This window comes from Sinocyclocheilus rhinocerous, unplaced genomic scaffold, assembly GCF_001515625.1.
Source record: "Sinocyclocheilus rhinocerous isolate Xijiao unplaced genomic scaffold, SAMN03320098_v1.1 scaffold2032, whole genome shotgun sequence".
NCBI lineage: Eukaryota > Metazoa > Chordata > Actinopteri > Cypriniformes > Cyprinidae > Sinocyclocheilus > Sinocyclocheilus rhinocerous.
Genome location: NW_015634013.1, coordinates 156302 through 170332, shown reverse-complemented (window position 1 = coordinate 170332; position 14031 = coordinate 156302).

Genomic DNA, 14031 nt, shown 5'->3' with positions numbered 1-14031 from the left:
ATAATATATATAATATATATATATATATATATATATATATATATATATATCCATGCAATTAAAAATTCTAAATTATTACAATTATTACTATTTTTTTTTAAAAGTTGCCATATTTTTTGTTTTTTTTATCTAGATATTTAATTCTTCCTCACTCGTTCGGTTTGCTTCTTAATTCTGAATGTCCATTCTATTTATGATGGCATTTTACATGGCTTGCAATATAAATAAAAAATTAACAACAACAAAAAACAGCTACTATAACCATCACGTTCATTTTCTGGCACCTTAATCATAAATATATTATTTTCTTTCCTTTTTGCCACTACTTTTGATTTGGCAATACAGTACTCTGAAATTAGTTACGACATCTGACATGTAGAGCTAACTGGACCATGCTAACCTGCACAATCTTGACCCCTTGGACTGCTGAGGGTTGGTTAAACTCCACTTTAGTGGGTGGAGAAACAGGAAGCATGTGTAATTGAGTAAGATTAACTACCTCCACCTAGGACGTGAAACTGTCCGTCTTTTATCCTCCTCCTCCTCCTCTCTTCCGTCTTGTTCTGTTGTCCCTCTCGTTTTGGTGAATGATTGAAGTGGAGAGGTTTGCTCAGAGGGAGTAGGGAGAAGTGCACTCTACATTCAGCCCCGATAAAAGAGCTTGTCAGGGGAAGTGCAAGTCCCGCGACTGAAGAGTCTGACCGGTTGACAGAAAGAGAAAGAGACAGCCTGACAGATGGACCATCAAGAGCCAAAGGCCTCCGTCAGGGCCTGTAGATGCCAATACTGTGAAAGAGGGGCGTAACTGCGTGTCCAACCCTACTAGCACGCTTAAAAGTGACCTTCAGACACCTGCTGCACCAAACGCATGCGCTCATGCATGTACGGACGTTATATGTCCATTGAACTGTAAGCGGCCCCAACATCCTCAGCAGCAGGAGGAGGAGGAGGAGGAGGAGAGGCCGTTCACCACCCAAGGACACGCATACAAACAACCAGCCATCCATTAACGGCCCTCCATGAGTCAGTGTCACCCAGGAAAGGACGAGCAGACCTCCGTCTAATTACACAGCAACACTCACGCCAGTACTCCTCATAACCCTCCCGTAGAGAGGCTGCTGGGACAGAGAGCGTGATTGTGTGGCGGGAAAAAAAGTCAAAAATATAACTGAGCAACTGCAATGACCTACTCCTAATTTTAGTTTGGATATGCGTGTATATTTAGGGCTGTTGATGAATATTTACAAAAGAAAAATGTACTAAAAAGTGTAATAAATGTGTACTGACAGCACACAGGTTGCTACAAATACGCAGGAATTAAATAAATTACCATGCTTTGTGAACTTATTCTTACTAGTGTAAAAAGCATGTGTAAATAATAACAAAAGCAGTAATAATAATAATTGTATTAATAATAATAATAATAATAATAATAATAATAGAAGCTCATATTTAGATTTTTCCTATTTAATAATTGACAAATGGCTTATGCCAGAATTAAAAACAAAAAACATTTATAAATATTAGCTTTTAAAAAACACAAATTACACATACATACATATATTTATATATTTATATTTACATATACATATATATATATATATATAAGGTTGCTACAAATATGCAATTATTACAAAATGTTCCCACAATTGATTAACTTCTTACAAGTGTACATATCAGCTCATGTTGAATTTTTTTCTTATTTCATAATTCTCTACATAATTTGTTTTATTCCCAAAATATATAAACAAAAAATAAATTAGCCTTTAAAATAATGCACTAAATGCACCAATTTATTTTAAAAAATATCATCCTCGTGTTTGTTTGTTTATTAAGACTTGCTTATGGGTGATATTTCCAACTTGAGCTTCAATGATAATTAAATATGCTAGAAGCGATATAAATATTTGTATTTTTTTGGAATACCCACATAAAACACCCCTTACTACTTGTCAGATATCACTGAAATATGTGTCGCAGGAAATCCCACCTGTCTCTGGGACGGTCCAAAACTCTGTAAACAGCCAAAAAAGAATCAATTAAAAGCTCTGCCCATCAATCATTTTGCACATTTGGTTGAAGAGAGCAGAATGAAACCATTCTAATATCTAAGTGAATACTGTGACAATTAATTGCAGGCATTACATTTGACAGCCCTGATTTCCATAAGTGTGTGCGCAAGCTCCGAATTTTGGGACACATCTGGCACCATGGGACGGCCGGTCCAAAGCACTTAAAAAATAGTCAGGTAATGGGGCAAGCGTCCATCATGCAGGTAATTACGCCTCATCCAAACACACATTCGCACATTCACACCTGCAACATGCCTCATCAGCTACAGACTAGAGGACAACTGGGGCTAAAATTCCAATTGGTTCCCACAGGCCTGTCAATCCCATGAGTCCACACCTGACCAAAGCCCCTCGAGCCAACAGTGGTGAGATCATCAGTGATATCACTGGCTCCTACATCAGCACATGTACCAGGCAACCATCTGGCATTATGGGCAGAGGCTGGCTCTGGAGTTTGTTAGCGGGGAATGGTGAGTGTTTTTCCAGTGACAGGCTCTGTGTCCACTTGAGAACAGCATGGCAACATAACTATGGTGCCCATTTTGAGGAGTGTGATTACGGCTCGCCATCAGAGAGAGTAGTGGATGAGATGCAATCAGATGCCATCTGTAGAAATAGAGTAGATGTGAGCAAGGACAAGAGAGACAAAGAACAGGAGAGAAGCAAGGTAACACACATAGAACAGGCTGGAGAGAGCAGTGACCGCTGGGATTGGCAGGCTTTTTTCTGGTCAGCTAAACCCCCGTGGCTAAATAATCATCTACTTGTAGTATTCATCTCAGGGGTATTTCATCTGGGCAATGACATTTCATGAAATGTATTCATGTGATGGCAAAGCGGAGTTATCAGCATCATTTCTCCAGTCTTCAGTGTCACATGATCCTTCAGAAATCATTCTAATATGCTGATTTAGAGCTCAAAAACCATGTATCAATGTTGAAAACAGTCGGTTCTTAATATTTTTGTGGCTGTGACGTTACATTTTTAGGATACTTTGAACAAAGAACAGCATTTATTTAAAAAATAAATTTTTCATAATTATACATGTATTTACTATCATGTTATGATTATTTTAGTGTTTTTCATTAATATTAATTATAATAATATTAATCATATAATTAATTCATTAATACTAAAAAATATCTTAAAAATCAGATGTGGATTATAGTTAAAATAATAATGATTATTAAAACAGACAAAAAGTATTTACTATCATTTTATCATTCTTTTTACTGTTTTTGTTTTTTATTCATATTAATTATATTAATATTAATTATATTAATATTAATTATATACATATTAATTATATAATTTATTAATATTAATTATATAATTCATATTAATTATATCATGAATTTATTAATATTAAAAAATCTTAAATATTAGATGTGGATTATACTTAAAAAATGAATATTAAAATAGACAAAAAACTATGTATTTAGCTTATGTATTATAAAAATGACATGCAGATATATATATATATATATATATAAATGGTAACTAAATCTAATTTAACATATACTTGCATAAGTATTTACAATATTCAACAGACTCAGGAAAAAAACTAATTTATATATAAAATAATAATAGTTATAAATTTGTGCTTATTTATTATTGTAGATGATGTTTATATTTTAATTTAATAATTCTGAACATTAAATAATTATTAAACAAGAAAAAATCTAAATATGATCTTTATTATTGTTGTTGTATAAACTTGCTCTAACACTAAGAATCTTCGGGTTTTGATATTATATTTTTATTTTAATAATATTATAATTTATATATTTTTAATTAGGATTATTTTGAAAATCAGTCTGTTTTTTTGTTTGTTTTTTTACTAGATTATGCTTTTTACTACACTTAGGAACATGTGAATGCAATCGTTAATAATGTAAATGCAGCATTAATTTATACATAATTTACATTGGCCATTAGCCATATTTTCACTACAATGGCACTGAACCAACGCACAGAAATCACAAAGAAATCACTGGAAAATGCATCAATAATGCAAACGATTATCAGATACACATGACGGACTGTCACGATGATAAAGTTCAAAACAGCCCTACTACATTATTCATTTACACAGAACCAAATCTACATCTCAGCCACCTCTGATACTAGCAGGTGGGGTGTATTATACAGTATATAGAGCCCCCTGAAGCCCGGTTTCAACAGTGCAGATGCCAGAGAATCAAACGCTCTCATCCTCTCACTCTGTCCTCCAAATGGCTGTAATTGGCCATCTAAGGAGTTATTCTTTTTCCAGGCCACCAGTAATGAACTTTACAGGCTACTCTTAACCTGTAACCCCTCTCTCATCCCTACAGAAAAGAGCATCATGACATCGAGCCGCTAAACAGACCATCAGAGCGACGAGATGAGACACCGAGAGAGAGGGTGACTGAGCATGACATGTTTCTAATGTGATGCCAGTTGAGATTGGATTCTTCATTAGGCCAATTACGGGCCGCTGGAGGGCGAGAGCGCTGCGGTTTGGGACCGGGAGGTGGCGAGACGCTCACCTGATTAAATGCAATTTACTCAGCCGAGGCACAACCTGAGCAAGACGCTGGAGTAATTAACAATCACTGCACATTCACTGCTTAGCACAGATGTTAATTAAACATGCTATTCTACTCAAAAAGAAGTGACTGGTGACTCAGACGGACCAGCAGATACTTTACTCTGACCCTGCATCTGATGCCAGCATGCATGAGATTAGAACCTACAAAAAGCATTGACAGACGTGCAGCTCAAATGAGAGGAGTCCAAAAAAAAAGTCTATCAAGAAACACCTCTTTTTTTCTAAAAGATCAGATGCACAAAACCAGTGGTTTTCAATCTTTTAGACGCCACAAACAGAGGATAGTCTATTTTTTTTTTATTTTTATATTATTTTATTTGAATCAATTTAGTGTTTTTTTTTTCAGCTTCTACTGCATTAGTAATACTTTTTTCTAGTTACTGAAGTGCTGTTACATTATTTATATTTGTCGATTTTTGTTTAAACTGTTTTACTCAGGTTTTAACTTGTGATACATTGTTACTTTTTCTATATCTAACTGTAGTTCTGTTAATTTTACTTCAACTGATTTTATATTTATTAATTTCAATGTTTATTTTAACTCTGTTGTTTCTATTGTTACATTAATATATTTTCTATTCACTGTAGTACTGTTAGATTATTTCTTTTTTAGTTTTTAAAATATATTTTAAATGTTTTATTTTACTCAATTTCTATTACATTGTTACTTTTTTCCCCATTACTGTTAGATTTTTATTTCAGTTATTATTAATTACATATTAATTCAAATGTTTTATTTGAATCGACTATTTTTATTTTATTATGGTTACATTTATACTTTTCTATTCAGGGTTATAGATTATTTATATTAATTTTATTATTTATTATTTTAAATATTTTTAGCAGTTAATTGTTTGTTTGTTACATTACTTGTTAATGCTTTACTTTGCAGTACTGTTAGATTTTTTTATGAATTTATTATTTATATTTTAAATATCAGTTAGTCCGATAATTAGCTTTTAGTATATTGGGGTTTTTTTTCTATTCACTAAAATACTGTTACATTTTTAAATAAAGTTTTATTATTTATATATTTATTATTTTAATCTAATGTTTAATTTTAATCAAATGTATTTAGTTTCATATTTTTATTTATTTACTTTTATATGTTACACAATTTCTTATCTTTTTCATGGAGTCCAACTTGCAATCCCCTGCATTCGAGAGACACTTAATCTTAAAATACAATACAAACACACACATTTGTCAAAGAAGTCTGTGCCTCAAAGTGCACGGTAGACTAGTATAGTCCCTCTGTCAGTTATATGAGAAGAGAAAGGGGTTTTATTTCCCAGTTCAGCAGACTAGGTGTTTGTATATGGTTATGAGGCTGTGGCTGGCGCTCCAGTCATTTGAATAATGCATGTTGGGTAGTTTATGCATAAAGGACAAACACTTTGAGGTACTGCGCAGTGGCTGAGAAGCCTCACGGGGACAAAAAATACTGAAGACTCATCTTACACTTACGGTAGGGCTGGGAAATATATCGAATACGCACAGAACCTTAGCAATGAATTTGCAGGTGTTATAAAATGTAGCATTACTGTAAATATTGTGATGATTTCAGTGTGCTTTGGCCAGACTAATACGGTTTGTAAATAGCGTGTCATTATGGCCGTTTGGGATTAAAACGAGAAATGGCATCAATAGGATTCATTTCCATGAACCAGTTCAAACTGTCCGTTTCAACGAATCGATTCAAAACACTGAATGAATCATTCATTTACATTGTCACTCAAATGTTCACTGGAGGGCATTTTTCATATTAAAAAGCTTGAAAATCAGTTTGTTGCAATCATAAAAGCATTTTATGACCTGATTATTGTAACTACATTTTTACAAATTAGTTCTTGCATTAGCGTTCACGAAAGTGGCCACAAACAGAATTATTTATTGTTTACATTTGTTCAATGTCCTGCTTCTCGTCAAAACATTAGTCAAAAATAATTACTATATAAGGCCACTATTTTACTACTGAAATCTTACAGCAAAGGTAGATTCTTAATTCATGTTATGATCTCTGCAAAATATAGGGGAAATCATAAATGGGGCCTGTTTTATGAAACAAGTTTACCAAATAAGCCAGGTTTATTTCATTTAGTCTGACTTATTGTCAGCTGATTTGGTTCAAAATAAGTCAGGCTAACTGAAATAAGCCTGGCTTATTTAGTAAACTTGTTTTATGGAACAGGCCCCCGTATCATGAAATAAGCCACAAACTAATCCAGTAATAAACAAACAACAGCCATTTGGACTGTTTGTGCATAGTGTTCACATTTGGAGAAATACTGGTGGATTGATGTTTAGTTTACATTTATTTACATGTTAATTTTCCAATGAATTATGCCGTCATATCAGCATTCAAAATTACAATAGTATACGTGAAGGACAGAACCATGTTTATAATTATTAGAAACAGCCAAAACCATTATGACAGATGAAACATGAAGATAATAAATATGGTAACAAAAATATTATGCCTAGCATGGAGCTCATATGAAGAGAATCCACAAAAATGGATTTGTAATCTGTCATTCTTTAGCATTTATACCAAGTTAACATGCTATATGACCGTGACATGCACATTGCTCTTTGTTATTGTATTTTATGATGGATTTATTTTTTTTTGGTAAGAAAGATGTTGTTATTATAGATGGGTGATTGTTGTATACCAGTAAGATGTTTGTCATCAAATGAATGTAACAGAGAGGTAAGGACAGGTGTCAAATGTGCAGAATAATAACAAAAGAATATTTATAGCTCCACCAGCAAGAGGTGGGGAATGTTTGCAATGTGCAGACAGAAATATGAATGAGGAGGTTTGCAGCATATCAGACATGAGAAAAAAAAAAGAGTGAATGAGTGTGGAGAATGTAAGTTTTTAATTTATTATTTTGTAGATTAATGAAAAGAAATCAACATGACATGAAGAAAATCATGCTTCATCGGTGAGCTATAAACTAAAGGCTTTTGGCTATTTTTAAAAGGTACAAGCCATTCTTTACATCCTGCCTCTACGTCATGTTTCTCCATCAACAGAGAAAATAAAACTGCATTTGTCAAGCCATTTTATTGCATGCATGCACAAACACAAATACAAGCACAGAATGGCCCTCACATTTTGTGTTGCATGCATTAAGACACACAATTCCAAGTATGAATAGATGAATGAGACACCATTGAGATGTACTGTAAGGCGCAAAATGACAAATAAACACACACAGGCCTGCCTGCACTACTGGCCCACTTCCCTCAAGGTTTCTACTTTTGTCCAGAACAACTGTGTTAGCAGATAAAAGAGACCGAACAGTATAGCGAGGAGGGAGAGAGAGACATTTGAGACGTCGTCAGAGGAAGATTGTTCATGCTTAGCAGAAAAGAAAGTTAATTAAGAACAGACATTTTCATGTTTTTGTTTAATTTGAGATTTCCTTCTGCAGAAAAGTGTGAAATCCACTCATGCATTTCAACTCCGAGGTGTGAACGCCTCAAAGCGAGAGTCACTGATCTTATAAAAGAACAATAAGAATAGAAGATGAGAAATAAGAAAAAGGAAAGTGATGGTTGGATCCCCTGGTCCGTTAATGGGTTGGACCGATGCGTCATTCCTCCTGGATTAGAATTCCGGCTCTTATAAATAGGAGGAGTATTTTTATCACCTCCACCCTTCCCTTCCTACTCTGAATAGTATTAATTGCAAATCATCCGTTCAGCCTAATAATACACATAATAAAAGCAACAAACGCAAGAGCGTGAATGCCATCAGAAGCCATTTGTGGTTTTGATGAAGGCTCTGCAATCTCATAGCTCACTGAGTTTAGAAAAAAAAAAAAACAGGTCTTGAAATCAAGTCAAGATGATCAGAGAGGGCAAAATGAGAGCAGAGATAGTTAGTGTGCTGGCTGCAGTGGTCTATTTAGCTGCTGCCCAGATGGTCCGAGGGAGGAAAAAAACTAAGCGTTAATCACCATCGCGAACCCGCATCATGAAAACGTGCGATCAGAAATATTTATAGCTAATTTTAAGACCTTTTTATCCTCAAACCTTTCATGTGATGCAATGAATCTATCGACTAATCTAAGGTGACGTGATCTTGTTGGAGAGGGAGGTTGGCGGTTCTTTGTTGGCATCTATGGTTCAATGAAGAAGCTTTAAAGTGATAGTTCGCCTAAAAATTACCATTCTGTCATCATTGTTTATTCCCCTTCAAGTTGTTCCAAACGTGTATGAATATCTTTCTTCTGCTGAACACAAAAGAAGATATTTTGAAGATTGTTGCATGGTGACAAAACGGTTTCTGGTCCCCATTGACTTCCATGGTATTTTATTGTATTCCCCATTCTATGAAATTCAGTGGGGACTAGCAACTGTTGGGTTACTCACATTTGTCAAAATCTCTTATCTTACAGGTTTGGAACAATTTGAGGCGGAGTAAATGACAGAATTTTCATTTTTGGGTGAACTATTCCTTGAAAGACCCATTCACACAAATGACAATAACTATATCAATAATGATTAAGACTAAATTTAATAGAATAGCAGAGTCCACGCCTAAACTATAATGATAACAGCACAGAGAAATAATATAGTTGGAATCACTTTCAGAACAATTTTTCCACCAGCTAATGAACGATAAAAACATTGACAGCCAATCACAAGCCATCCTGATTTAAAGAGCACAATCACACATAACGCAGCAGACAACATAAGTTCACCGTGAGCTAATAATAATCAGAATATTATCATGTGTTGGTATGAACGCTAATATAGTTATCAGTATAATTCTTCGTGTGAATGGGCCTCAACACTTCAAACTCTCTAACCATTTGTGGAACAGCTTCTGTTTTCTGTCTCAATAAGCTCAATCTGATAAATATTACTGGTATAACAGCATTCATATGATTTTCACGTTCAGATAACCCATTTGTTCATATAGTGTCTGCTGCCACCAAGTGGACAGATGACTCAGGTTTTACACTTGCTTCACTTTCTGCATTATCACACATGCACTCATCTACTAACACGAGATATTCCATAAATACATATGCGTGCATTGTGTGCACATATATAAGGTCCGCTATCTGTGTACCCAGAAACACATTTACACACACAGAGCTTAATACATTGGCATGCTGCATCACAGCACCTTAATAATTAACCCCTCCTCCTGCTGCTGCTACAGAATTGCATTGCTCCCAGAGTATCAATTGAAACTCCTATTCATGATTCATGAGGAAAAAAATTGAAGACAGTGTATTTTTCCATTAGCATGGATTAGGCTGGATGTGACTCCGGCCGAGGTTTTAGCATGCTGTGGGTTTAACAGCACGGACCGTGAACATCACATGTACGTATTTTCATACATAGAATGAACCCTGGCTGTATGACACATATGAATTAATCAGTGTTGCCAAAGGATGTTTATCCTGGGAAGTGTGCTCGCTTTCAAATTTAGACGTGTGCTTCGCTGTAAGTGAAAAAGCAGGTGATGGAAATTTCCCATCATGCCCGCAATCTGTCCTCTCCCCCAGTAAACTCAGCAGATTGTATTTTCTGATAAGACAACCAACCCCCTCCATTAAACAGCGTTGCCATGACGCCTGAAGAATAGTGAGGAAACACTCCAGCATCCACCTCGACACCTACCATTACCATTAGTAGCGCTGTCTTACGGCACACGAGGACTGAAAGATTCGTACTGTTAATGGTTCCTGAAATCCATCATAGTGCTTTCTGCTATTATGAACACCGTGTGTAATTATGTTGGCTTGACAAATACTCGGGGTCAGCGGGGTTTCTACAAGTGCTATGTCTTTTCTAACCACTCAAACTTACACTTTTCCAGAAGCAGATGGTTAAAAAAACAACAACAAAAAAACTCTTTAAATGTCCCGTTTAAATGTTATAGTGGAGCATTCAAGCAACATCCAGAATGTTCATAAACTGAAATGCCAACTGTCGAGTTGTAAAAGCTTTTAAACAAAGCATCTCTAAAACAGAAGCTGTCTCATTTCGAAGGCTGCGGCCGAAAATTAAACGCAGCAAATTAGCTCAGATCCTCTAATTTGGCTGGCTGAGAAACGAGTGCAGAGTCGTAACAATCCAAAAGAGACTTTTTACTGTTTTCATATCACTCCGCTTGTCTGCGTTTGCACATTCCATACAGAGTCTTTTTTTTAAATTCATGTTAAAAACAACTTTCATGACATTATACCAACAAGTATGGAACAATAATAACTTTCAAAAAGAAAAGAAATCAGTAAAACAGTAGTTTTTGATATTTTTGACAAATTTGCCAACCATATACTGTATTTCTAGAGAGGTTTTTCAATGACTCAGTTGGCAACCAGTAAATGTCTGTATGAGTAAGTCAGTGAATCATTCACTCAAATGATTTGTTCAAAAATGATTCATTCTGAGACAAAACAAGTGACTGGCTGCATCTGAAATCCAAAATGTAGGCACTTCTGAATAAGAAATTACTTGTCGACTGTTAAAGACGTATGTTCTATAGTTTGAATGTGTGTAGTATGAATTTTATTCATATGCATTTCAGAAATAGTACGTCATCTATTGACTTAGCTGTTTTATGAATACTGTGAATTCTGACATACTACTCCATGCACATATTGTTTTTCACCTAGTAGGAAAGTATGCGATTTCGGATGCAGCCACTGTCTTTATGAGCGAGTCATTGAATTATTCACTCAGCCTGATAAGTGACTGATTTTTTCAAGGCACAATGCGGTATTTTTCATAGGAATCACCACAATCAGTAATTTCGAGTGAGGATGAACAATTTTTCCACAGATCTTGCATTGGTTTCAGTTGATCATGCAAATTTGCTATATAGACCATCAGACAGCTGGTTGATTTGAAATTGACTTCTGTGTGACCTTTACTTCATACATACCTACGCTATTTATAATAGACAAAGAGCATTGTTAGCGTAACTTTAGCTAATGTGAGCCACATCTTTACTAATTATTAACTTATTGCTTATTGATCTGTTTTATAAAAGAAATACCACATTTGCCATTTTTCTCTTTTCAAATTTAAAATGACTCCTAAAATCTGTCAACCTTCGAAACACATAATAGGAATGGCGTTTGTTCTTGTTGACTCTCCTCAGTTTGCATCACAATCCACAGGTTGACACTTAATCAAATACTGTCAAAGGAAGGACTGTACGCCCCGCTATTAGACAGCTGGTTGATTTGAAATTGACTTCTGTGTGACCTTTACTTCATACATACCTACGCTATTTATAATAGACAAAGAGCATTGTTAGCGTAACTTTAGCTAATGTGAGCCACATCTTTACTAATTATTAACTTATTGCTTATTGATCTGTTTTATAAAAGAAATACCACATTTGCCATTTTTCTCTTTTCAAATTTAAAATGACTCCTAAAATCTGTCAACCTTCGAAACACATAATAGGAATGGCGTTTGTTCTTGTTGACTCTCCTCAGTTTGCATCACAATCCACAGGAGATTAAGCTCACTTAATCAAATACTGTCAAAGGAAGGACTGTACGCCCCGCTATTTCTCCATCCACAGGTGCAAGGTCATTTACATTGCCAAGCGATTGTCCCACACACACAACCAGGTGTTTAAATTCTCTCTCTCTCCATGCCTTTAAATGGCTTTTCCCCCTTTCCTGTCCTTTTTTTCTCTATAACGAGAAATCCGTTTGAACGACTCCACTGCGACTCGGTGTTAGAAATATGCAGCTTTAATTCTGAGCCCCAGAGCCTTTATTGCCATTTACATCCTCATTACAAATGACCAGGAATCCATTAGGTTCCTGTCATCCCCCGTATCTCATTAAGATGGGCTCTATCTAGCCCACTCCTGGAGGCCTAGCCCAGGGACAAAAAGAAAGTAGAGATCAAGCACCTTTCAGGAGGACGTTCACATACTGATGAGGTGACGGGGTGCAGCCACTAGGTATCTATCTATCTTTATTCGCAGAAGGAGAGTTCTTGGGATATATGGATAGTGCGGTGGCTGAGAGCATAAGGTAAAACGCATATGAAGGGATTGACCTGTGGGCCTACAGGGGCCAGTCACTTAAGGAGTCAGTCTTTAACTCCCATAATGCACTTTGAATATCATGCATGCATTCATAGATAACCCATCTAATTCAGCCTATTTGAGCTCTTGCCTCTACAGAGAATAGTCGTACTGAGATTATAACTATAGAGAGTAAAGGACCTTCCGCAAGGACGATACCCTATTATGATAACTAAAACGGTTACGTTTTAATAACTCTATGAGAATAGCGAAGTGTTCACATAAGGTGTTTATTTTGCGAAAATAACCGGCTGTGCATTTTCCTGATTATTATATGGTTACTTGACAATTAATACAATATTGAATACACGATGGGTGCTTTCGAAACACTGCTTCTTGAAGCTTCAAACCCTTTGCGAATAATTTGTTTCTTACCAGTGATTTGGAGTGTTTATCAAATTGCCACGTGATTTCAGTATACAAAATTTCAAAGATTTTTACCTGTTCCCAGATAAAAAAAAAATGGTATAATATTTGAAAAATATATCTTTTATGCATGTTTGTCCCAAGTTTTCGTTGCTTATACACCATTCTGACCAGCAGACGGCACCAGCGTGTGGTGTTTCGAACGCTTCGAAAAAATGAATCATTTTGCGAAGCAATTGGTTCAAAGGTTCGAAAAGCTTCGTTTCTCCCATAAATACTTTCATACCTGTAGCCTATATTATCTTAAAGTTAAAAAAAAAACGGATTTAAGACAAATCATTATAGCAATAAGACTTAATTGCACTGATATTGCAGTGAGTATTGTATAACATATCTTTGTATAACATTGTATAATTGTATAACATATCTTTGAAACTTCTTTCAGATTTATTTTTTATTTTTTTAATTTATTTATTCATTATTCATTCATTCATTTGTTTATTTATTTATTTGGATGAACGATTAAGACAGCCAATCAAAATCCACCTGGATTTACATAACGCAGCGTACGTTGTCGTCCGTTTGACGTTTGTATGAAACTAGAGGACGCACTGTGATTCATGAAAAGTATGATCATTAGGAAAAGTATTAGGAAACACCTGGCCACAGGACACCAAGATTGGCCAATCAGAATCAAGTTTTCTAGAAAGTGCCATGGTTCAAGAGCAGCAATAGATCTTACTCAACCAATGTGTCCAAAGAAGCAGATGATGGTTCTGCGAGCCTCTTCATCCTCCTCTTCCTCTTTGCATCTGACTGCTGCACCGGCAAAATGGGCAAAATGGTCATCGATCACTATGAAAGCCCAAACCGAGCAATGTGGAACTCTATAGAACTGAAGTGACCGAAATATTCCAGCT